Consider the following 11,450-nt stretch of genomic DNA (forward strand, 5'->3'; position numbering starts at 1 on the left):
GAGAAGAGGGCACAGGTTGGACTGGTGGTTGTGGTGCTCTACAGAGCAGAAGATGCAGAAGGGCAAAGGGACCAGAGTAAAGGGTATTGCCAGGAAGCAAACAGAAGATTAGACAATGGCTCCAGGCCTACAGGGGCTGGAACGCTCTGAGAGGAAAAGGAGGTCATATTAAGATCAAAGATGAGGAGTTCCCCACTGTGGCGCAGGGGAAACATCCAAGTAGGAACATTGAGGTTGCAGGTTCGATCCCTGGCCTCGCTCAGTGGATTAAGGATCCTGCGTTGCTGTGAGCTGTGGTGTAGGTCAAAGATGCAGCTCAGATCCTGAGTTGCTGTGGCAGCTGTGGCTCCTATTAGACCCCCAGCCTGGGAATTTCCATATGCCGCGGGTGCACCCAGAAAAGACAAAAAGGAAAAAAAAAAAAAAAAGATCAAAGATGAGACAGGGAGAGTAGGGAAGGTTCTCAAGGAGGCTGCAGAAAAGGAATACCGTACCAGAACCTAAGATTTCACTAGTAGAGTTGTTCTGGAAAGAGCTCCTCTCAAAGTTAATAGGAAGCCAAGATCAGGGTAAAGGTCAAGAGGTAGGTAGGGAGGAAAGACAGTGTTTTCAGAATCCAGTTGTGTCCTGAAGTCCTGGAACTGGCTCTAGGAGTCAAGAAGCCCTCCTCAAGCACTGCAGAGAAGGGAGATCCACCTTAGAAGGGAAAGCCAGAAGACTATACCCAGCCCTCTGCTTCCCTTGTCACTACTACTACTGCCAACAGGGTCTGGCAACAGTCATTTAAAGTTTCTCTCAGTTCACCAAGGAGCCCTTAAGAAAAACCAAGGGCAAATAATGCCTAAGAGCAGATTAAGTGTGTTTCCCTATTTGTGTAGCATTGTATTAATAACAATAAAAACTTACAGGAGTTCTCTTGTGGTGCAACAGGTTAAGCATACAGCATTATCACTGCAGAGCTTGCAATGCTGCTGTGGTGTGGGCTGGATCCCTGGTCCAGAAACTTCCATTTGCCAGGGGCGTAGCCAAAAAAAAAAAACCCTATGTGTATTTTAAATGCAGTAAAACCCATGACTGAGAACTAAAATCTACTTCAAAAGGGAAACAAAATGAAAACTAATAAATATTACATTAAGAGATCAAGGGATTCAGATACCATAAATGACCATAATAGTAACAAAAAACCCAGTTTTTCGTATTTCTAGCCTTAGCTACTAGACCACCTACCCCCGCCCATCTTGCTCAATAATAAAAATAATCAAAACTATGTTCCTGGAAAGAATAGGTACTTAATGTTTTTTAATAAAGAAAAGGATTTCTATTCTAACAGTTCACTGAGAAACTCCAATTTTCAAATTAAAAATTGACAAACTGACTCTGGTATATAAACTGGAGTTCCTAAAATGTTTAACTGGTAATTCAAGAGCATCATCGATACACAATGGGGACAATATGGTATAAAAGAGGTCCCTACCGGTGCCCAAGGGATAATATCTTGCCAAAGAAACGGATACTTCCAGAAAAGCCTTACTAACTCTAGGAAATAACTAACCACTCTAATTTTCTTAAGAACTGAGCAGTAAATAAAGGCACCAAAAAACATCAAGCTTAATGACAATCACTGTCATGAAGATAGTCAAAAGTACCCTTGTCAAGAAGGAAATCAGGAAAAAAAAAAAGAAAGAAAGAAGTCAGGGAGAAGGTGATCAATGGATGCTCTAAGATGTACCCCACTACCACCCCCCGAACAAATAATATTCAGGAAATTCACCCCATGCTTACTAACTAATACAGGCATCAGAAGTAATAGTAAAGATGTATATAGCACAGGGAATTGTATTCAATTATCTTTTTTTTTAATTACTTGGCTTGAATAGAAAGTCACACTTTGTTTATTTTGGCTGTGCCCGCAGCATGAAGAAGTTTCCAGGTCAGTGATTGAACCCAAGCCACAACAGTTACAATACTGGATCCCCAACCACTAAGCCACCAAGGAATTCCTTCAATATCTTATAATAACCTATAATGGAAAAGAATCTGAAAAAGTTTGTGTGTGTGTGTGTGTGTGTGTGTGTGTATACACACACATAACTGAAGCACTCTGCTATATGTCTGAAACTAACAAAACCTTGTAAATCAACTATACTTCAGTTAAAAATACTTAAAATAATAGTAAATAAGACAATAAAAATTTTAAAATCCTTACACCTCTTTAGCTAATCTGAAAGTGCTCAACTTCTTAGTTCTATCAAACCTGCTTTCTCTCTCTGACTGGACATCTATATTTCCCAAATACAGAATTAAAGTAATACAATAAAGCTAAAATATAAAGCATTAATTATGTGGTAACACTGTTATGTAAGCTATTAAGTCTTTAAATACTCATTAATTTTCCAGTAATACAGAAATGAGAGTGAAATATGACAAAACCTCAACTAACCAGAACAGCTGGGGAGTGAGTCACTGAATAATCATGCCTCTCAGATAGCTAAAGGCCTATTTACAACTTTTAAACACACAAACTCTTTTGGTTAACTGTTCTGGATAGAATGCTCTAAGGCCGACACTGTAAATATCAGTGATTGCACAATAAGGTGATATCCTAAGACCCACAAGGCTCTCTGTCTCCATCCAAAAGAGATCCTAGACTGTAGCAACCTTTATTTTTACACTTCCCCTGTCTTCCATGCTGCTGTCACATTCTGCTTCCATTTCTCTTTTCTTCCAATAACCACAGAACTACATCTAATGAAAAGGTACCTGGTTCTCACAGCTCTGCTGGCACCTGGCACATACAGAGTGCTTCCAAGAGAAGTAAACAAAGTTTAGTGCACAGGGTTCCATGACCTCTTTTACTTGCTGTAGAAATGTATTTCTTCAAAAGGAAATTCTGACACACATGCTACAACACGGATGACCTTGGAGGACAATATGCTAGTGAAATAAGTCACTCCCAAGATGGCAAATACTGTATGATTCCACTTATATGAGGTAGCCAGAATGGTCAAATTGACAGAGGCAGAAGTAGAATGGTGGTCACAGAAGCTGCAGAGAGAGGAATGGCAATTACTGCCAATAGTACAGAATTTCAGTTTGGGAAGATGAAAAAGTTCCTGAAATGGATAATGCAACACTGTGCATGTTTCTAATGCCACAGAATTGTATACTTTAAAGTGGTAAATTTTATGTTACATATTTTACCACAACTGAAAAAGTTAAAATTTTTTAAAATAATGAAAATTTTAAAAATACTTTACTTGCTCATTTACAGTGTTCTAGACAGGTGATATGTTAAATGCATCTGTGTTATCATTAATCACCCCAAGAAGGTTATTTTATAATGACATAAGTAAAAATAAGCCAAAGTAGTTTAAAGTTATGAATACAAATTACCATATACTATTTTTAACATAGAAAAAGCATGTTTTATCAGAACTGGTAAGAAAACACTAGCAAAAACTCAGAGACAAGAAAGCACTCTAGTCTGGTACACAATTAACATGAAATTAATGTGAAAAACTAGTGATAACTCACAGCTAGCCTTACCACTAGGTAAATATTATTATATAGCAGCCACCTCAAATACTTTTTAAAAAACCATTCTGGGTAATAGAAATTATAATAATAGTTCAAATCAAAGTTCTTGTTGGTTAACATTTTAAAACGAATTTCAGCGGGAAAAATTCTTCAGGTATTTTAATGACTGCTAAACTTCTCAGGCCATCTCATATTGTTATTCCAAATACGACTGTCTTGCACTTGCAGCTACTGACAAACCACCCTCCATCTCTCATCTAAGACCTCCAAATGTCATCTCAGTCCAGCACCAACTTTCCCAGACCAAGCAGGTACTGTCGAGTGCCCTATTCACCTCACATCAGTCTAGTGATTAACTTTTCTCTAGATTAAGCAGAAAAATCAGAAAGGAACCTGTATGCAGCACTGGACACCATGTTAGAAATGCCACTATATAGACTTTAAACACACAGTCCAGTGCTTGGCTCTGAAGTTACTCAACTATCAAACTACAAAGTTCAGCAGGGACCTGATACTTTTACCATAATATATGGACCATATTTTTTTTTTGTTTTTTAATTGTGTCCTTGAGTGATGATCTAAAGAGAAAGAGACTGAATAAATTTATAAACATCCTCTTGAATAAAAGAGACTAGAAAATAATTACAAATCTATAGGTGCCTCTGAGCCTCAGGCAAAGGTTTAGAGTCAAACCTGTTAGAACTTCTGCAGTAAAGTCATAATTTTTCTATCAAAAACCTGTCTTAGGAGTTCCCGTCGTGGCGCAGTGGTTAACGAATCTGACTAGGAACCATGAGGTTGCAGGTTCGATCCCTGCCCTTGCTCAGTGGGTTAACGATCCGGCGTTGCCGTGAGCTGTGGTGTAGGTTGCAGACGCGGCTCGGATCCTGCGTTGCTGTGGCTCTGGCGTAGGCCGGTGGCTACAGCTCCGATTCAACCCCTAGCCTGGGAACCTCCATATGCCGCGGGAGCGGCCCAAGAAATAGCAACAACAACAACAACAACAACAAAAAAGACAAAAGACAAAAAAAAAAAAACCTGTCTTATCCTCTCCTACTTTTGTAAAGTTTAAAAATGAACTTGTAACAACCTGACCACATCCTTTCTACTGTAGACATTTTCCCCTGGGCCAGTACTACTTGAAGAAGTATGGAGTCATATCAAAATCCTACTCCCTGACATCTAATGGTTCAAAATCTCCCAGGTAATGAAATTCCCCAGAGACTTCCATCCAATTTAACAACTATGTACAAGGAGAAATATTTTTACAATTACAAAACATCCAAGTTAGAAAACAAATTCCATTTATAGAAAGAAAAATACCCTGCCATAACCAAAAGCTGTACTATTTACTGATGAGATATTCTTTCATTCTCATCTAAACTATTCTGAAATATCTGTTAAAAGCCAAATAATTCCAGAAAGAAAAGTTTCAGGAAACAACAAAAGTCAGGAAAAACTTTAATGTAAAAATATTTAGCATTCAAAATACCTGCCTTTTGGTCTTCTGCTTTGGGGATCATATTCATTTAATTAATGCAAACATGACATGAAGTCATAATAAAAAGGCCAATTAAGTGTAGACAGTTCAGCTTTTCTATAGACTTCAAAGTCAAAAGATAGCAGCTTCGAAACTACCATTCTAAAGATAAGCCCAGAGTTCCATTGTGGCACAGTGGAAATAAATCCAACTAATAACCATGAGGTTGCGGGTTCAATCCCTGGCTTCAATCAGTGGGTTGAGGAATCCAGCATTGCCCTGAGCTGTGGTGTAGGTTGCAGATGTGGCTTGGATCCCAAGTTGCTGTGGCTGTGGCCTAGGCCAGCAGCTACAGCTCTGATTCAACCCCCAGCTAGGAACCTCCACACACTGTAGGTGCAGCCCTAAAAGGCAAAATGTATATATATACATATATAAAAGCCCAGTCTAGTTACCACTGTGAAAGCATGATTATGGATAAGAAAAGCATTTTTAAAGAGAGAAGTCAGAGTTTACAAAAAACATAGTAAAAGAGGGAATTTCCTTTCATATATATTTTGTTTCTCATTTTGCATCTCTCAAAAATCTAACAAATTTTAGGAGTTCCCGTTTTGGCGCAGTGGTTAATGAATCCGACTACGAACCATCATGTTGTGGGTTCAATTCCTGGCCTTGCTCAGTGGGTTAAGGATCCGGCGTTGCTGTGAGCTGTGGTGTAGGTCAAAGACTCGGCTTGCATCCCACGTTTCTGCGGCTCTGGTATAGGCCAGTGACTACAGCTCCGATTAGACCCCTAGCCTGGGAGCCTCCATATGCCACAGGAGCGGCCCTAGAAAAGGCAAAAAGACCAAAAAAAAAAAAAAAAAACTAACAAATTTTAAGTTAAACATATGATAATGTAAAAGCTAAGAAATCTAAAAAAGGGCTATCAAGGAAGAAAGAAAAGAAAGAAGAAATAATGGTGGATCAATAATAACTAACTGATCAATTACTTTCTTCACTAATGATGCTATGAATCTTGGAGTAGAGTGACCAAATACAGCTTAGTTTTTGGTCAGCTGACTGAGTCATAGAAAGAGAATTATTTCACAAAAGAAAATCTCTGGGACTTCCCTGGTGGTTTAGTGGGTTAAGGATCTGGTATTGTCACTGCTGTGGCTCCGGCCACTATGCTGGTGAGGATTCAGTCCCTAGCCTGGGAACTTCCACATATCTAAGGTACAGCCCAAAAAAATCAAAAAAGAAAAATCTCTTAACTTTTCGGACTATACCCCATACATCTCTTAACTTTGTGCACTATACCCCATACTTCCCCACCACAGGCCTTAGACAGTTCCCAACTTTCTATCACACAAATGGCCTTGCAGTAAAACCACAGGCCTTTGTGAGAATAAGAATTCATTTTTACAACTTCTAACTCCTCTCCTTCAGCAGTGGAAACAATAAAGTGTACAAGAATATATTTAAAAGCATTAGGAAAGGGCAAGAAAATTGCTGAAGTACTTGATTCAGTGGGGAATATAAAAAAAAAAAACAACTAACCTCCCTGGGTCACTTTGCTGTACAGCAGAAAATTGGTACAACACTGTAAATCAACTATAATTTTTTATTGAAAAAGCAAAGCAAAACAAAACAAAAACCCTAACTTCCTAGAGATCTAACAAAAAAGGTATCTTAATCATGTTGAAATTTTTTTAAAAAACTGACATAATTTTAGTTACCTTTTGTTTTTGTTATCATTGCTAGAGTTTTTTGTCTTTTTTTTTTTTTCTTTTCTTTTTAGGGCTGCACTTGTGCGCATGGAAGTTCCCAGGCTAGGGGTCCAATCAGAGCTGCAGCTGCCAGCCTATGCCACAGCAACAACGGATCCTTAACCCACTGAGTGGGGCCAGGGACTGAACCCACACCCTCATGAATAGTAGTCAGGTTCTTAACCCACTGAGCCATAATGGGAACTCCCAAGAGTTTTTTGCTTTTTTTAAATTTTTTTATTATAGTTGATTTACAATGTTCTGTCAATTTCTGCTGTACAGCAAAGTGACCCAGTTATATATTTATATACATTCTTTTTTTCACATTATATTCCATCATGTTTCATCACACGTGATTAGATACAGTTCCCTCTTGTTTTTGTTTTGGCCATGTCTGCTGCATGTGGAAGTTCAAGCCAGGGATGGAATCCTCACCAGAGCAGCCACCCAAGCCACAGCAGAGACAACAACAGATCCTTAACCCGTTGAGTCATCAGGGAACTCCACATCACTAGAATCTTAACGACGTGATAAACCAGGCAAGTATTCTGTATATATAAATCAAGTTAAATGCTTTCATTTAAAAGGTTATTAAAGCTGGGAGTTCCCACTGTGGCACAGTGGTTAACAAATGCAACTAGGAACCATGAGGTTGCAGGTTCGATCCCTGGCCTTGCTCAGTGGGTTAAGGATCCAGTGTTGCCGTGAGCTGTGGTGTAGGTCGCAGACGCGGCTCGGAACCCGCGTTGCTATGGCTCTGACATATGCTGGCAGCTACAGCTCTGATTAGACCCCTAGCCTGAGAACCTCCCATATGCTGAGGAAGCGGCCCAAGAGCGGCCCAAGAAATGGCAAAAAGACAAAAAAAAAAAAAGTCATTAAAGCATTATGCCCACATTTTTTACTTCACTGAATTTTTTAAATATCAATTTTCATTTAATTTTCTCAGAAACTTCTAAGCTTTAAGGAACTGATTCACCTACTGACACCCTAAATTTGATTTGTTGGGAAAGTTCATGATTCATCCTTCAAACCTACTGTCTGCTAATATATCTGTATTCAAAAAAATGGGAAATAACAGATTAATACCAGGCCCATGTCCACCATCATGCCAACAACCACACATCCAAACCTACAAAGCACTGCCTCAACTAAAAAGTCATCTTCTGACTAAAAATTCCCAGGTCAGAATTTTTAGTTATTCTAGATAGTAAAAAACCATAAAAACTGTTAGACCTTAATAAATCAATCAATATATATCCATATATAAATACATGTATCTCAAAAAATACTTAAATACATTTGAACTATCTTTCCAAATAGTAAATTACATAAAAATCATTCTAGAGTTTACAAAATATTTTTTCAAATGTATTTTTAATAAAGATGCACATGTGAGCACTTTTATGCAGAATCTTTCAAAGTATAGACCAAGATTTTTTAAATTTTAACTTTAAACAGTCACCAAATTTTAGTACTGAAAGCATGCAGAATGATGACCTATTCATCCTCCAATTTTGCAATAAGAAAAATCAAATCTATAAAGGGGAAGAAACATACTCCATACCTGAGATAAGGCAGCTAGTCAATGACAACAGTAGTTACAGAACTGTTTCCTGATCTTGGGCCACTCCCGTTTCCACCAGGCCGTTAGTTCTCTGACATTATAAACAAATCTCAACTCTGAAATCTACCTGCGGCCTAGAAAGATTCAACATATCCCTCAAAAAACCAGGCCAAAAGGCCCCAAAACGTACACAAGAAGACACTCATTTTCTGCTCTTCTCAAGACAGTAGACCAATGAACAACTACATTTTCAGGCATTTTACTTGCAAGGCAATAAAGTGTGACATCTTAAAAATGTGGTTCCAGAGGAGAAAGTACAAGCAGGGATTGATAAAATTCATCTTATTTCCCTTCAAATCTCTTTGATGTTTCTTGGCCCTCAAGACTGTATTACTTCTAAGTAGGACTCAGGAAACCTCGCTCGCTGCGGTCCACCCGCATGGCTTTGAGTAACCCGCTGGGAAAAACCCCCACTAAATTAAAAAACCTGTCCCCGGCAAGGGTGTCCTACACCACCCCCAGCGCATAACAAGACGGTGCAGGTGACCTGTGCTTTACGGCTCAGTTTCAGACCCCAGGGAGCAGCTGACATCTTGTGAAAAACTTAACATTGCATCCTTTCCGCGGGAATTTATCTCTGTTCTCACAAGGCGTTTCTACTTCCCACAAAGCAGGCCTGGCTTTTCAGAACACTCTGCTCGCCTCTCTACAGCTTCCTTCAAGGTCCAAAACCAGACTTTAAGGACAGAAATCGAAACGGTCACGGACCTCCGGAGCGGCAGGTCCAGCTGGGGCCGGGGGCGGGTTCCTGGCGAGCCCACGGCCAGCTCGCGCCGCGCAGGGGAGGCCCAGCGCACTCCACCACGCTGGCCGAAGCAACCGGTTGCGGCGGCCGCTAGACGCTTCACCTCTGCGCCGTGGCCGCCTTGGCCCTGTGAAGTTCGGACCGCTGCGCGGGCGGCGCGCCCCCGAGTCCTGCTGCGGGTTCGCGTCCCGGCCCCGGAGCGAGCCCGGGGGGCGGGTCCGCGGGGGCTCGGCGGGCGGGAGCGTGGGACGCGCGGGGAGGGGCGCGGGGAGGGGCGCGCGGCGGGCCCAGCGCGCCAGGGAACTTGGGCGCCCCCGGTGCGGCCGACTGGCCACTTTCCTTTCACGCCCGGGGGCTGTCGTGCGCCCTGCTGCCGGCTTGAGACGGCCGGCCGCGTCTCGCTGCCGCGGCGAGGCGCCCAGGCGCGCTCCTGCCTCCCGGCCGGCCAGCGCGCGGGGCCTCGGGGGCGCGCCAGGCCGCGCGCTGGCGTCGCGCTCCCCCCGCCCCGCCCCCGCCCCCAACGTGCCGCCGCCGCCCGTTGGCGCCTCAGCCCGCGCGCCCGCCGGCCGCCGGCTCCCGGCGGATTTTCGTTGGCAAAGTTGCGCGGCCACCTAGAAGGGGCCAGCAGGCAGTCCCCAGTCCCCGCGCCGCCGCCGCCCCTTCAGGCCGCCGCGCGGGAAGGCCCAGCCGGCAGCCCCGCTTTTTTACCTGCCGGGAGTTTTCGCGCGCTCGCTCTCTCAATAGCTCGCTTTTCCCCTCTCGCGCTCGTTTTCTTTCTTTCTTTCCTTCTTTTCGTTCGCCCGCGCGGACGCTTTTACCGTTCGCGCCGCCTGCGCTCGCCCGCTCGCGCCCTCCTTCCTGCTGGGCTCCGCGGAGCGGGGCGGCAGGCAGCTCTCCCCGCCCCCCTCCACCCGCGCTCCGGCGGAGGCGGCGGCCGCGGCGCTCCGCACTCCGACTCATTCCAATATGGCACGGGCGCAGGGCGCATGCGCCCGCGCCCCCCCCACCATCCGCGCTCCTCCCGGCAGCCGGCGCCCCTCGCGCCGCGCGTGTGGCGGCCCCCGGCCCGGCCTCTCCAAGCCCTCCCGCGCGTCTGCCCGCCCCGCGGGACCTGTGCCGGAGGCGAGGCGACCGCAGACTTAAGTCCTGGGGGTCCAGAGCCACCCGCCGCCGCCGCCCGGCGTGCTCCAGCCCACAACTTGCCCTGGACACCCCCTGGGCCGTGGCACAGGGCACGCGGTGGCGCCTCCCGCCCCCGACGGCGCTGCAGCCCGGCCCGTTGGGGCCCCGACGGAGAAACGCGCCTCCCGGGACCCAGCGCCCACCCTGCCCCTGCTCGGACCCACGAGGGAAGGGCCCCCGCACCTCACCTCGGGTTGGATGGAACCCCGGGAACCAGGTGGCGTCCCGATGTCGGTTTTGGCGTTCGGGCCGGGGCGAAGCGCGATGCTGTCGTCCGCACGTGACAGCCTCTGGCAAGATGGCATTAGCGCAGGAACGCACCGAGCGGCGGCCTGAGCCCAGTTAGGCGCGTGTCGCCGCGGGAGAAGGCTGCGTCCGCCCGCCTGGCCCACGTCCGGGATCTGGCGCACCCTTGAGACCTGGGAGGGCACCTAACTGCCCCCTGACTGCGAAGTCAGACCGGAGCCCCGCGGCGCACCCGGTATTTCTAGGCTTCCGCAGGAGGCGCCCTGTAAATCCGAGTTTTCCTGCCGCTCGGGGCCCTGGCGAGGTGGCAAGAGACGGCTGTCTAAATCGGGCGGGAGAGCAGGGCCACCGGGGTCGAGACAGTAGCTCCTTAGTGACTACGAACCGGCCCCGCAACCCGAGGTGCCCACTTGCGGTTTACTTCTCCGAGCTCGTTCGCCCCTTACCCACCGAACACAGGTGCTGGTGAGACACTCGCCCGTCCCCACCTGCTCTGGAAGAGAGAAGGAAGTGCCCGAGCCTCGGAGACCTGGGAGTGCTCGGACTCCCGGTCCTGAGAGGAGGGCTCCGACGGGCGCTGATCACTGCTGCCTTTCAAGGTGGAGGAGTCATCCCCACCGCAAGGAGTTCAGGGGTGCCAAATGCGGTTCAAGTCTGCGCTGGGAAATAATACCCCACTTTACAGAGTTGCTCACAGGCACGCTGCTGGCTGGATATTTTAACTGCCCCTGAAAAGACAATATGACAGCCAGGGAGGAAGAAAAATGCAAAAAGAGTAAAGTAGTATCCATAATACGTGAAACTTTTCACACATTAAACCTTCCACCCACCTACACGTCTTTACATAGTAGCAACCACACATTGTCTTTTGTGTTTGCTACC

The 11,450-nt window shown here is 45.5% G+C and overlaps 1 protein-coding gene across 2 annotated transcripts in view; it reads right to left on the reverse strand.

Moving 5' to 3' along the window:
• SFMBT1 (Scm like with four mbt domains 1) overlaps positions 1-10,850 on the reverse strand; it is a 157,799-nt gene extending 146,949 nt beyond the window's left edge. The window contains exon 1 of one of the 2 annotated variants that reach the window (XM_047776728.1): positions 10,511-10,850. The gene's annotated coding sequence lies outside the window, so the exon portion shown is untranslated. Of the gene's footprint in view, positions 1-9,848; positions 10,079-10,510 lie in introns of those variants that run through there. The other variant, XM_047776720.1, reaches the window with a different exon arrangement.
• Positions 10,851-11,450: the final 600 nt, after the last annotated feature.

The sequence above is a fragment of the Phacochoerus africanus genome, chromosome 1 (genome assembly GCF_016906955.1).
Source record: "Phacochoerus africanus isolate WHEZ1 chromosome 1, ROS_Pafr_v1, whole genome shotgun sequence".
Classification (NCBI taxonomy): domain Eukaryota; kingdom Metazoa; phylum Chordata; class Mammalia; order Artiodactyla; family Suidae; genus Phacochoerus; species Phacochoerus africanus.